Source organism: Bos grunniens, chromosome 3, assembly GCF_055505025.1.
Source record: "Bos grunniens cultivar Pamir isolate PY7600 chromosome 3, Bosgru_T2T1.0, whole genome shotgun sequence".
Classification (NCBI taxonomy): Eukaryota; Metazoa; Chordata; class Mammalia; order Artiodactyla; family Bovidae; genus Bos; species Bos grunniens.
The window spans coordinates 103,740,717-103,754,872 of NC_141167.1; the positions used below are offsets into that span (position 1 = coordinate 103,740,717).

The 14,156-nt window shown below is 43.8% G+C and overlaps 1 protein-coding gene and 1 long non-coding RNA gene across 2 annotated transcripts in view; both read left to right on the plus strand.

Moving 5' to 3' along the window:
* The first annotated feature begins 8,922 nt into the window (after positions 1 to 8,922).
* LOC147376506 (uncharacterized) lies at positions 8,923 to 11,181 on the plus strand. Its single transcript, XR_015161669.1, has 2 exons — positions 8,923 to 9,060; positions 10,341 to 11,181. It is a non-coding gene; the product is annotated as an uncharacterized LOC147376506 (long non-coding RNA).
* Positions 11,182 to 12,444: 1,263 nt separating this feature from the next.
* SPRR4 (small proline rich protein 4) overlaps positions 12,445 to 14,156 on the plus strand; it is a 32,754-nt gene continuing 31,042 nt past the window's right edge. The window contains exon 1 of the mRNA XM_086394512.1: positions 12,445 to 12,504. The gene's annotated coding sequence lies outside the window, so the exon portion shown is untranslated. The remainder of the gene's footprint in view (positions 12,505 to 14,156) is intronic.

A 14,156-nucleotide genomic window follows, 5' to 3' on the forward strand; every position in this document is an offset into this window, starting at 1 on the left:
CTCCCTTCTCCTTCTGCCTTCGATATATATATCTATACATACATACATATATATATGTACATGCATGAATATGCATATAATATTGATTTATTTATTTACATTTTATTTTCTCTTTCCTGAACATTTTGAGAGTAACTTGCAGATGTGATGCCCCTTTGCCCCTAAACACCTTAGTGTATATTTCCTTAAAACAAGAAATTCTTTTCCATACTTCCCTTTTAAAATTATTATTTTGGCTTCTGTGTAGAAAATGGTTTGCATCTAGACAAACACAGATAGGGAAATGGGTTAAGCAATCACTTTGGCAGTCAAGACAAGAGCTGATGAAGGCCAGACCAGGGAGAGGGCCCTTTTCAAATCACAAACGCTTTCTGTGGGGATAGATGCAGATCATTACACATCCAGGAGGTAGACCAGTCCCATCCAGGGAATGGTCAGTGGTGGGATATAGTTAAAGGTGGTACTCCTGGGTGCATGGTAGCTGGTGTGCTGTGCATGCAAATGGGGAAGGATGACAAGTTCTTTTCTGGGCACTTTGAGATACTAAGGAAGCAACAGGATGTCCCATGGACTGGAAGCATAAGGTAGATGCCTTGGTTGGAAATACAGATTTACAAGTCATTAGTAGCATTAGTAGAAAGGTGGTTATTAGAAGCACAGGAGTGAGTGAGATCACCAAGGGAGAAGAGGAGCCTGCAGGCAGATCCCTGTGGAAACTCCAGTATTTAGGGACCTCATTCCATATCGTGGGGCCATTGGAGAATGAGATTAAGCCTTAGATCCCTGGGGCAGTAAAGTATCCCAGGACATCCCTATATCATGACAGTGAAACCATTGATTCTGGGCATGGAGAAGCAAGGTGGCTGAGGAGCCAGCTATGGGGGGCTTGGAGGTAACTTACTCACTTCTTACAACTGGGGGCTTCCTATGAGTCAGGAGGGGGAAATGTGACTTGAAGAGTTTAATCCTTTTGATCTGAAAGGCTGGTTAAAGGCAAGAGAATAGTTTCTATCTTAATGACGTGACAGTGCAGGCTATAGCCTGTCTCCCAAGGAGAGGGGCAGGCCAAGAGGCGCAAGCCAGAGCCTCGCACTGTGACCGAGAGAGCCTGGAAGAAGACTCTTGGGGTGTGGGTGTTGCACAAGCCTGGTCCTGACACCACTGAAAAGGCCTGGCTTTTAGGGGATAGTGGGGAGGGCCATTCAGGAAGGAGGGAGAATTTCCTAAGATTTTTGACATCAGCCAAAGTCCTGTTTTCTTTGTACGATGGGTTACTTTTTGTTTGGTTTGGTTTTTGATCAGGTACCTTGAGTTCAACTCCTTTCCCTGGCATTTGATAAATTGTGACCTCACACAAGTCACTTCCCTTTTCTATTTCACCTTTTCTATGTTTGTTAGTGATAAAACTCAATGGTATAATGTCAGATACTGAAAAGCTTCTAGAAGAAAACATAAGCAGAACACTCTCTGACATAAATCAAAGCAAGATCTTTTAGATCTATCTCCTAGAGTAATGGAAATAAAAACAAAAATAAACAAATGGGACCTATTCAAAAGCTTTTGCACAGCAAAGGAAACCATAAACAAAATGAAAAGACAACCTACAGAATGGGAGAAAATATTTGCAAATGATGTGACCAACAAAGGATTAATTTCCAAAATATACAAATAATACATAAAACTCAATATCAAAAAAAAATCTCAATCAAAAAATGGGCGAAAGATGTACATAGACATTTCTCTAAAGGCGACATACAGCTGGCCAGTTGGTACCTGAAAAAATGCTCAACATTGCTAGTTATTAGAGAAATGCAAACCAGAACTTCAATGAGGTATCACCTCACACAGTTCAGATGGCCATCATCAAAAAATCTGTAAATGATAAATGCTGGAGAGGGTGTAGAGAAAAGGGAACCCTCTTACACTGTTGGTGGGGATGTAAATTGGTACAGCCACTACAGAGAACAGTATGGGGGTTCCCTAAAAAACTAAAAATACAGTTACCATATGATCCCGCAATCCCACTCCTGTGCATATACCTGAGGAAAACCATACCTCGAAAAGATGCATGAACCCCAGTGTTCATTGCAGCACTATGTACAATAGCCAAGACCTGGAAGCAACCTAAATGTCCACTGACAGATGAGTGGATAAAGAGGATATGTTACATAAATACAATGGTATATTACTCAGACATAAAAAGGAATGAAACTGGGTCATTTGTAGAGATGTGGATGGACCTAGAGATTATCATACTGAGTAAGTAAGCCAGATAAAGACAAACATCATACTATATCCCTTATATGTGAAATATATATTTTCAAAGATACAAATCAACTTGTTTAAAAAACAAAAATACATTTGAATCAGTTCTAATGAGGTGGATGAAACTGGAGCCTATTATACAGAGTGAAGTAAGCCAGAAGGAAAAACATAAATACAGTATACTAACTCATATATATGGAATTTAGAAAGATGGTAACAATAACCCGGTGTACGAGACAGCAAAAGAGACACTGATGTATAGAACAGTCTTATGGACTCTGTGGGAGAGGGAGAGGGTGGGAAGATTTGGGAGAATGGCATTGAAACATGTAAAATATCATGTAAGAAACGAGTTGCCAGTCCAGGTTTGATGCACGATACTGGATGCTTGGGGCTAGTGCCCTGGGACGACCCAGAGGGATGGTATGGGGAGGGAGGAGGGAGGAGGGTTCAGGATGGGGAACACATGTATACCTGTGGTGGATTCATTTTGATATTTGGCAAAACTAATACAATTATGTAAAGTTTAAAAATAAAATAAAATTAGAAAAAACAAAAAAACAAAAAGAAAAACAAAAATAGATTCACAGGCATAGAAAACTAAACTTATGATTTCTGACAGGGAAACTGGGGAGAAGGGATTAACACATACACACCCTTATGAAATAGATAACCAACAAGGACGTACTTGTACAGGAGAACTGTAATCAATGTTTCAAAGAACCTGTAAGGGGAAGGAATCTGAAAAAAGTATGTATATTTACAAACATACATATATATATATGTGTGTGTGTGTGTGTGTGTATGAATCATAGTGCCATATACCTGAAACTAATTATGATATTGTAAATCAACTATACTTCAATAAATTAAAAGGGAAGAAAAGAAAGTCAGGAAAAAATAGACTGGATGGACCCACATCAATGGTGCCCAGGCTTTTGGATTTCACTAAAAACTAAAATTACATTTTTTAAAAATGCATTGAGTAAGGAGGGCAAGCATTTTATTTTTCTAAGTAAAAGTAAAGGCCTCTTATGGTTGCCACCACTTCAATGCTGCTGCTACTGCTGCTAAGTCACTTCAGTCGTGTCCGACTCTGTGCGATCCCATAGACGGCAGCCCTCCAGGCTCCCCCATCCCTGGGATTCTCCAGGCATGAACACTGGAGTGGGTTGCCATTTCCTTCTCCAATGCATGAAAGTGAAAAAATCAACTGAAGTCGCTCAGCCGTGTCCGACTCCTAGTGACCCCATGGACTGCAGCCCACCAGGCCCCTCCATCCATGGGATTTTCCAGGCAAGAGTACTGGAGTCGGGTGCCATCACCTTCTCTGACCACTTCAATACATAAAGGTAATTTTAAAATTAATAACTCTGGAAAGAGTATAGTCTCAAAAAGCAAACAAAAAAGAAGACCTTCCAAAGAAATAAGAGTCAACAACCTTATACCAACCTCTGCAAAATATAGTAACAGTTATCATTTCTCGGTGACTTGTTGAGAGTGATATCATGTGTTGGCACAGTCTTTGAACCAGGCATTGGGAGTGTTTTGTCTGATTCCTGGGCTCTTTCCAGTCCTGGCACCTGCTAGTCCAGAGTGCTTTCTTGTTCCCTGAGCAAGCCCTGCCACCAGAAAGGAGCATGGGAGCTCTGGGACCTAGAGCTTCCTTGCTTTGCTTTCTGTGCTTAAGTGCTCAGCACAAACCTGGCTCCCAGCAGGTGAAGTCTCCGTGGTCATATCCCTTCGTCACTCCCTCCTCTACTGCTGCCCATCAGTGTAGACTCACTTACCTCCAGTGCACAGACAACAGGGCATATGTACTGTTTCTATATAGCACACACACAGCATAGTTAATACAGGATCCTGCTGTACCAGACACAACGTGTATGAACAGGCATCTTGTCTTCCTTCTCCCTCGCCCCAGTCCTAATTTGTGCACTGCCCATTTTTGTCACTTAGAAGCAGAAGGGTCGCCTTGACTTCTCCTTCTATCTCCCTCCATCCTCTTAGTCCTCCTGTCCTGTGAATTTTTTAACTCAAAAACCACTTTTAGCTATGTCCCTCTTTTGGCTCCCATCTGCTATGGGAAAACCACACTTCTTACACCTGGAAAGGGCCTTAGGGATTATCATGTTCTACAGAGTAAAAAATCTGAGCCCCAGAGAGGGGAAGCCAGTTGTCCAAAAGCACACAGTTAATTATTGTCAGAGCCAGAAATATACTCATGCCTTCTAAATACAGGCCAATGACTGTCTGCCTCTCTAAGCTAATCAATAGAATTTTTTTAATGTTACAGCATTTGATAAGGGAGTACCTCTGCAGTATTTAGAATCAAAGCTTAGGTCTCCTTATTGCACCTTCTACTCTGTAATTTCAGCTCTCTTGGCCTCAGCTCTTCAGCTCTCCTGACTATTCCACCTTCCTTGATGTCTGGCCCCCACTTCACTGCCCACGGCTCACTAGCACTGACAATCTACTCTAGCCAAGTTGGCCTCTTTGTCCCCTAAACACACATAGCATCTTCCCAACTTCCACATGGTTTCTCAGTCCATATTCCCTTGCCTAGAATGTCCTCATTCATTTCACAAAAATGTAGTTAGGTCTGAATCTGAGCTGGAACCTTTGCTAGGTACCAGGATACAAAGATGAAGTCAGTGTTTCTGCCCTGAAGGAGTTCACTGTCAAGGAGCTTTTCCTGTCCGCCCTGATGCTTCATGCCAACACTGACCCAGCCCAGAGGGGTGACCACTCCTCTGAGTCCTGAGCCTCCTTTGTTCCAGATCATCCCTCCTGACTCATGATGTCTGCCTCCCAGATCCAGTGCTTCTGTCGCATTGGGGTGGATTTGTCTCCCCATGGAGGTCATCTGCTACTTGAGGGCTGGGCTTGGATGTCACTCAGTTCCCCAGCCTGGGTATGGTGTCTGCTTCTTGTATATTTGATGACTGACTAGATCGCTAGAGAACTCAGCCCCTTGGCCTTCTATGCAACTAGGTCCTGGTCTTTCTCAGGGAGGATGTGCTACTAGGCACCTAGAACTAGAAATCAAGCAATCAAGTGAGCAAGTGTCTATTTGCAAAACAAAGACATCCTGGAACTAAAGTCCCCTACCTACCACCTCTCATCCCTACTACCTCACCAGCATGTTCATGTTCATGCAAGTAAAATGAGGATAAGATGAATACCAAGGGATACTTGAAGGGGGAAAATGTGCTCAAGAGCCATCTGGAGCCTTAGGGTATGGGAGCCATGCAAAGGAAGCAGGGTCATATGCCTGCTAGACATGACCAACAGTAAGTAGTGAGTATGTACATGTGTTTTGGAAATTGGTTGAAAATGCCACCTCCTGTCCCATCACCTTTCCTGAGAACTGGTTTTATGCCCCACAAATACTCAGTGCTAGAGTATAGGAGACACCCACGTGTGTATATGTGAGTGTGTGTGTGTGTGTGTGGTGTGTAAGCCTGTGTGCATGAGAGACACAGGCTTGGAGAAAGAAAGAATGATGCTAGTGAAAGTCAGTGAACAATACCATTCCAAACGCTCAGGATAAGCATTTAGTTTTATCTGTCTCTTCTGGATTATCCATTCCTTCTGCTCTCTGGTGGTAGAAGCAATACTATGTAATGCGTTCTTGAGATAGCTGACTCCAGCACAAAAAATCTGATCTGGGTAGTGGAGGCCCAATAGAGGAAAATATTGACAGGATATAACACTCCAAACTCAAGGATTAGATGATGTTCACAGTTTCTCTAGTTATGCAGTCATTGTCATGGTAACATCTGAATTTGAGTTCTTCAGCTAACCCAAATCAAACAGTTGAAAAATACTAAAGATTTGGAAGGAGAAGGGGGAGAACAGAATGTGATGCAGTGTAGCGACCAGCAAGGGTCTGGCTTTCCTTGTTCACTACCGTTTCCAACACAGGGGTAGCACCCAGTACATGGTGTGAGCATCCTGCTTCTTGATGAATTAATGGTTATCCCAGGGCAGCTACCCGACATGACCTTTCCTCTCTGCTCCTTGGTACCTGAGCTGAAATTCCTCTCTTAGGCTATCTGGGGTTGCTTTCATCAGAATGACACCAGGCAGAAGGGATTCTTCTCCTAGGAAGACCTGGATTCTTCTGAGTACCTCCCTCAGTGCTTCACCCACACACAGCCTGCCCTCTCAGTGAGTCCCAGGGTAAGAAACCATTGATTTTCAAGCATGTGTTAGATTTCCTTGTAGTGTTGCAATGTGACTTCCCAAGACTTAGGGGTATTCTAAGACTTTCAGCAGAACTGTGGCTAAATGTACCATCCTCAGGACTAGCTTGCCTATTTTCATTCCTTTCAGTTAAGGGCTTATGACATGGGTAGCAAGCACCACTCCTTGCCTTCAAATGTTGTAACAACCTACTCCTTACTTCTGAGAGTATATTTTGACCTAGTCTTCATAGCCCTACTCGATGAAACATTCAACATTTGTTGAACACTTATTTTGCACCAAACACTATGCACATACTTTACTTACGTTGCCCATGATAACTTGTACTGCTACTGACATTCAGGCTTCCAGACTTCAGACAATACTACAAAGCTACAGTCATTAAAACAGCATGGTACTGACACAAAAACAGAAATATAGATCAGTGGAACAGGATAGAAAACCCAGAAATAAACCCACAAACCTATGGCCAATTAATCTATGACAAAGAAGGCAAGACTATAAAATAGAGGAAAGATAGTTCCTTCAATACATGGTGCTGGGAAAATGGGACAGATACATGTGAAAAAAATGAAAGTAGAATATTCTTTAACACCATACTCAAAAATCAACTTAAAATGGATTAAAGACTTAAATGTAAGACTGAATACTGTAAAACTCTTAGAGGAAAATATAGGCAGACACTCTCTGACAGAGATCACAGTAAGATCTTTTTTTATCTACCTCAAAAAGAATGGAAATAAAAACAAAAATAAATAAATGAGGCCTAACTAAACTCAAAATCTTTTGCACAGAAAAGGAAACCATAAACAAAACCAAAAGACAACCCACAAAATTGGATAAAATATTTGCAAATGATGTGACCAACAAGGGATTAATAACCAAAATAAACAGCTCATTGAGCTCAATATCAAAACAAACAGCATGATCAAAAAATGGGCAGAACACCTAAATAGATATTTCTCCAAAGAAGGAATACAGATGGACAAGAGACTCATGAAAACATGTGTAACATCTCTAACTATTAGAAAAATGCAAATAAAAACTACAATGAGATATTAACCTCATACCAGTCAGAATGGCCATCATCAAAATATCTGCCAACAGTAAATGCTGGAGAGGGTGTGGAGAAAACATAACCCTCCTACACTGCTGGTGGGAATGTAAGTTGGTACAGACACTATGGAGAACAGTACGGGGGTTCATTAAAAAACTAAAAATAGAACTACCATTAGGATACAGCAGTCTCACTCTTGGGCATATATGTCCAGAAAAAAAAAAATAAAACATAGTTCAAAAGGATACAATGCACCCCAATGTATTTACTAAACAGAAACAGTCACAGACTTAGAAAATGAACTTATGGCTACCAGAGGGAAAGGGTGGGGTGGGGGAAGGGACATATTGGGTGTTTGAGATTGACATGTACACACCTCTATATTTAAAGTAAAATACATTTCCATGAAAAAAAGCAAACAAAAAGAGAATGGTGTTAGCCTCTTTAGGAGATAAGGAAAGTGAGGCTCAAAGATATTAAGAGCCCAAGGTGAAGCTTGGGCTCTGGTGAAGCTCAGAGCTCCAGTCTGGGGGATTTTTTAAAGATATGTTCCATCAATTGTCAGATATGAGAATTATCCATGTTTGTGCCCTGTGTCATCCCTCTTCATGCTGCAATCTCTGACTGGAATGGGAAAGAAGAATCAAGACTAAAGCCCTAGGAGCTTAGAATTCAGGAGCCAGCCCAGGTGACTCCTCCAGCAGCTCTTTCCAAATCAATGCTTCTCAGCTCCCCCACCTTCTCTACCTATCTAATCATTTTCCTGAGAACCCTGGAGTCTGGGTATCTTATACATATGTAAAAAGATAAAGAGATAGGTACTGTCTATTGTTACCACCCAGTTTCTCTTAATGAAGCCTAATGGTTTTCTCAGTGGTAGGCAAGACAGAGGGCTGCAGCCCCCATTTTTTCCCTTGTATTACCAAAGGTGAAAAGCCAAAGCCACTTGCCCTGTTTTCTCACCAGTTCAGGCTGAATGTAGTTCTGAGCCTAGGTTAAGTCAAGTTCAGAGCTATAATGAGTTTAATGAGTTTCCCAGAGAGCCACTCACCCCTCAGTTGTCATTTCCCTAATGTGCTTCTGTGTACCCTGCCTGGCCCACCCCTCACCCCATCAACCGGAACATCTCGGAACACTGCCCTCACACCCCCTCACACCCAGCACTGTCCTAAATGATTGGTGCCATCCCAGATGCCAAGGTTCTAAGTCAAAAGTCACGAGTGGGTTTGGAAATCTGAGGCAGCCAGGCCTTGTAAAGTGATGGGGAGGTGGGGCCAGGGCCGGAGTGAAGGTACCGTCATCCCCAAGTCCCGCCAAACCAAGAAGGAAGTTGCCAGCCTAGGAGGTGACTAAAACCTGGAATTTGAGGAAGGTACATTCTATTGTGACTAGGGCCTAATTAGGATGCCCCAATCCTAGGCCACCTCATGGCCTCAGACAGGGATTCGAGACGTATAAAAGGTGGACAGGCTCAGAGCATCCCACAGCATCCTTCAGCATCCCCATACTCCAGCGGCTAGTGAACTAAGGTAAGTGTGACAAAGGAGCGTTTCTCTTGGAAGCCTGGCTCCACACAGTGCCAACTCTGCCGGGAACTGAGGCCAGAGATTTGGGTAGTTGGTCAGAGAGGTCTCATTTGGGCATCTCTCTTCTACGTATCATTTGAGACCAACCTATCTTGGGCTGCAAGTCAACAGCTGAATGGTACTAGAAGTTGGGTTGAGATGGGAGAGGAGGGTCTGCCGAGAGGCCCATGTCTGAGGCTACTGGAGGCATGTGTGGTGAGTTTGTGTGTGGCCAGGTGCTGAGCAGGGCTGGGTAAAATGAAAGGGAGGAAACCAGCTCAGGGGCAAAGCTGCCCTTAAATGAATGGTAAATGTAGGGAAGAAGGAGAACACCTTAGGGATCAGGGGTACGAGGCCCCTGAGAGCTCAGAGCAGCAGGGACAAGACCATGTGGTGCAGTGGCCACACCCTGCCCTGAGAGTTGGGGACAGCTGCTTCCAGCCCCCTGTGCAGAGTGCTTATGGAACAATTACCTCCTTCTCTGAGTTTTGCTTTCCTCAACTATAATTAAGCGTTGAGCTAGATTCCCATTTTCTACAAATTCTCTTAGAGAGTGGTTAAGATGCTGCTTGTTAGCCTTTTAAAATTGTTAGAAATTGATTTAATAAGTCGAAATCCTTACAACAGTACTCATCATGTGCTGGTTCTTGTGTGTGTATATACATATTTATGTGTGTATGTATGTGTGTTTGTCTGTATGGATTCTTATATATTCATTTAGTGCTTCCAATGACCTTAAGAAAAGGACAAAGAAGTTAAGTAACTCAAACTCACACAGGTGGTTTATGGTTTAGCCAAGACTCAGCTCCCAGGAAATCCGGTTCCATATTCCACAATTTTTGCTGTGGCAGTGTATTGCTTTTTGTTCTCCTTCTCACTGCCTTTCTTTCTTACTCTCTATTTCTCTCTCCTCTTTCTCTCCCTTTTTACATCTTTGTTTTCTTCTACCTAGCTCCCTTTCTCTTCTCACCTTTTCCTCCCCTCCATCTCTCCTTCTTTCCTCCCATGTTTGTCTCAAAAAACAAAAAAAAACAAAAAACAAAAACAAAAAAAAACTTGAAATGGCTTACAAACTGTAGCGACAATTTATATGGACATGCACACATGCATACACACACCTTAAATCAGTGAAGCCACCAGGGCAAGGTCAAAGTGGGGTGGGTGTGAACAGGGCAGGAGGTTCTCCGAGGAAGAGTCTCTCTAAGGCTCCAGCCTTCCTCACTTCTGTGTCTTTCTGCTTCCAGTGCACATCCGGCCCAGTATGTCTCAGCAGAAGCAGAAGCAGTGTGCTCCCCCACAGCTGTGCTGCCCCCCAGTGAAGCAGTGCTGCCCCCCGCCCCAGCAGTGCTGCCCCCCACCCCAGCAGTACTGCCCCCCACCCCAGCAGTGCTGCCCCCCACCAAAGCAGTGCTGCCCCCCGCCCCAGAAGTGCTGCCCCCCACCCCAGCAGTGCTGCCCCCCGCCCCAGAAGTGCTGCCCCCCACCCCAGAAGTGCTGCCCCCCGCCCCAGCAGTGCTGCCCCCCACCAAAGCAGTGCTGTCCCCCACCAAAGCAGTGCTGCCCCCCACCAAAGCAGTGCTGCCCCCCACCAAAGCAGTGCTGAGCCCTGCCTCAGCAGACCAAGGAGCCTTGCCAGCCTCCACCCAAGTGCAAGGAGTCCTATGCCCCCAAGTGCCAACAGAAGCACTCACCCCTTCAGCAGTGCCAGAAGTCCAATAAGAAGTCTGCCCAGGCATGAGGCCAAGGGCTAATCCACCAGGAGAAGAGAGAGCATGGACCCCACTCCCCTCTCTCAGTCATCTGTCAGCCCCACTCATCCCCGGTTCCTGGAGGCAACCACTCTTCAGGAAAAGGTGGCAACAACAGGATGGCAGCTTCCTGGATCTCAACCTCTTATTAATTAGCAGCTGCAATTTTCATCTCAGATGAGGATCTGGCTCTAAACCGACTAACCACCTTTGCTGACATGTATCTACATCACCCTGTCGGCTTCTTGGAAACTTGGGCAGCATGCCCAGACACCCTTTTCTTTCACTCTTCATTTGCTGCTCCTGTTTTCCAAACAATTAAACAATTCTTCTGGCATTAATGTCTCGGTTCGATTATTTGCGTTCTGTTTGCTAACCCAGAGCCCTAGGAGGGCTAGGTATGTGGATGCAGGTGGAGGAGAAGGCATGGGGAAATGCACTTCTGAGCTGAGGAACATTTACTGTGGTCCTGCCAAGGTGAGGAGAAGAGATGGACACTTCTGCACCATGCGAACACATCCCCCATCCACGGACAATGAGAGCACCCCTTAGAAATGGGGATATGACGCCCATGTGCAAAAAAAAAAAAAAAAAAAAATCCTTATCCTTGTAAGGTGCAGAAAGAGTAAGGGAATGCTCAGCCAGGAACTACATAATAGAGAAGAGGATTGAAGCAAGTAAGTTGTATTTCAAAGAACACATTCCAAGGGCTGGTGGGCCTGGAGGCTCAGTGGTAAAGAATCCACCTGCTAACGCAGGAGACAGAGTCAATCCCTGATTCAGTTGTACAGCAACTGAGCCCATGTGCCACAACTATTGAGCCTGTGCTCTGGAGCCCTGGAGCTGCAACTACTGAGCCCATGTGCAGCAACTACTGAAGCCTGTGCACCCTAGAGCCCAGCCTCAGCAACAAGAGAAGCCACTGCAATGAGAGGTCTGCACACCATGATTAGAGAGTAGCCTCCATATGTCACAACTAGAGAAAAGCCTGCACAGCAGTGAAGATGCAGCACAGCCAAAAATAAAGAAATATTATTCTTAAAATGTATTTTAAAAAGTTCTCCCATAAGTAAAAGAAAAGATCAAAGTTTCTTCAAGTTAGCCAAATGTATAATTAGGATATCTACTCCCAATATTTATTAAAATTGTAGTCCCCATTGTTTCCCCTGCAGGGATTCTTCTGGGCTATTTTTCTCTCACTGCCCTCTGACTTGCAATTTCCTAAATTATTGGGGTATGCAGATAATCTGATAATTCAGACCCCCAGGTAATCCAAACTTCTTGTTTCTATTGCTTTCACTATCTCCATACCTTTCCATCAAATCCTCCTTTCACAAAATAGTCCACAAATAGGGGTATTTGAATCTCTATTCTCATGCCTACCTCCCTTTTCATGACAAGGGAGTCACTGAGAACTAACAGAAGTATCCAAAAGGAGCCAGAAAGGAAAATAACATAAACTAAAAGTCTGAATTATCCCAAACATATATTACAGATTCTGTAGAATTCAGAATTAGCTGAATACTGAAGCTTTAGCTTTGCTTCCCTGGTTGACTTGTCTCTTCTTTCTCTATTGTTCCTTTTCATGCATTTCAGCTATGTTCCATCCATCCATCACTAAGCCATCTATCCCATCCAACGGTCCATCAGTGGCTCCTAGGTAAGCACCTCCCATCCTATTTGTATAGAATGTGATAGGGGCTGTGAAAACACAGAAGCACACAACTAGGCTTAAAATTTCTTGGTTTGATAATCCCTGTAAGAAGAACAAGCTGAGATCCTCAAGATAACAAAGAACAATTAGATGAGATGGATTCTTACTAATGGATAACTTGGAAACTGTAGATACATCATTTATGTCTTTGGAATTCAGACGAAATGGAGAATACCCAGGGCTGATGCAGGAAGAAAGGAGAACTTGGCCATCTCTGTCATCATGGCACCCACCACAGGGCTCCCAGAAAATGTTTGTTCCATGAGGAACACCTGTACAAGGGGGCTTCAGAATGGGATTTGGGTAGGCAGGGAGGAGCACGTTCCAGAATCAGGTACAGCATGAGCCAATGGTGAGAGTCCAGGTATATCCAGGAGGCCAGCCCTCCCGGGTCTCAGCCCTGGTCCATGGTGGACCACACCAACTGAACACCTCAGAAAGCTGGAGAGTGGCTCCAGTGTAAACATTCCCCCAGAGTGCTGCATTCAACAGAATTCAAGTATGACCCACAAAAAGCATTGAAAAGCTGTATAAACCTTAACAGAACCCCCTGAAAATAAATGATGAGCAGTTTTAAACATTTCCCCATAGTGAGATATGTTATTTAGCAGAGCCTCCATATATCTACTCTCATGACTCTCATACCTGACCTTCCCCCAAACCTCTCCTTTGGGTTTTTACTTCTCTTTCCTCATGCCCCCTCACTCAGCAGCTTAACAGAAGGTTTGATTTTGCCTCTTTGGGCTCCACTAATGATCATAATTAGCATGTGTACACATGTGCTTATGTACGGACCACTTTGCAGATTTTCTGTTGTCTCCAGCATACTGGTTTTGGATCCCAGATCCACCCTTACGCTACTCCAGGTCTCATTTTTCTCATCTGAATAGTGGAGAGAATACCTGCCACCTGGGGTTGAAGGGGAGTGGTGTGAAATTTTTGCTGTTGTTGTTCTGTCCCTCAGTTGGGTCCCACCCTTTGCGACCCCATGGACTGGAGTATGCCAGGATTCTTGTCCTTCATCATCTCCCAGAGATTGCTCAAACTCATGTCCATTGAGTCGATGATACCATCCAACCATCTTGTCCTCTGTCATCCTCTTCTCTTCCTGCCTTCAATCTTTACAGCATCAGAGTTTTTTCTAAGGAGTCAACTCTTCACATCAGTTAGCCAAAGCATTGGAGCTTCACCTCAGCATTAGTCCTTCCAATGAATATTCAGGATTGATTTCCTTTAGGATTGACTGGTTTGATCTCCTTGCAGTCCAAGGGACTCTCAAGAGTCTTCTCCAACATTACAGTTCAAAAGAATCAATTCTTTGGTGTTCAGCACTCTTTATGGTCCAGCTCTCACATCAATACATGACTACTGGAAAAAACCATCATTTTAACTATATGGACCTTGTTGGCAAAGTAATGTCTCTGCTTTCTAATACGCTAAGTTGGTCTTAGCTTTTCTTCCAAGGAGTAAATGTCTTTGACTTCATGGCTGCAGTCACCATCTGTAGTGATTGTGGAGCCCAAGAAAATAAAGTCTCTCACTGTTTCCATTGTTTCCCCATCTATTTGCCATGAAGTGATGGAACCAGATGCCATGAT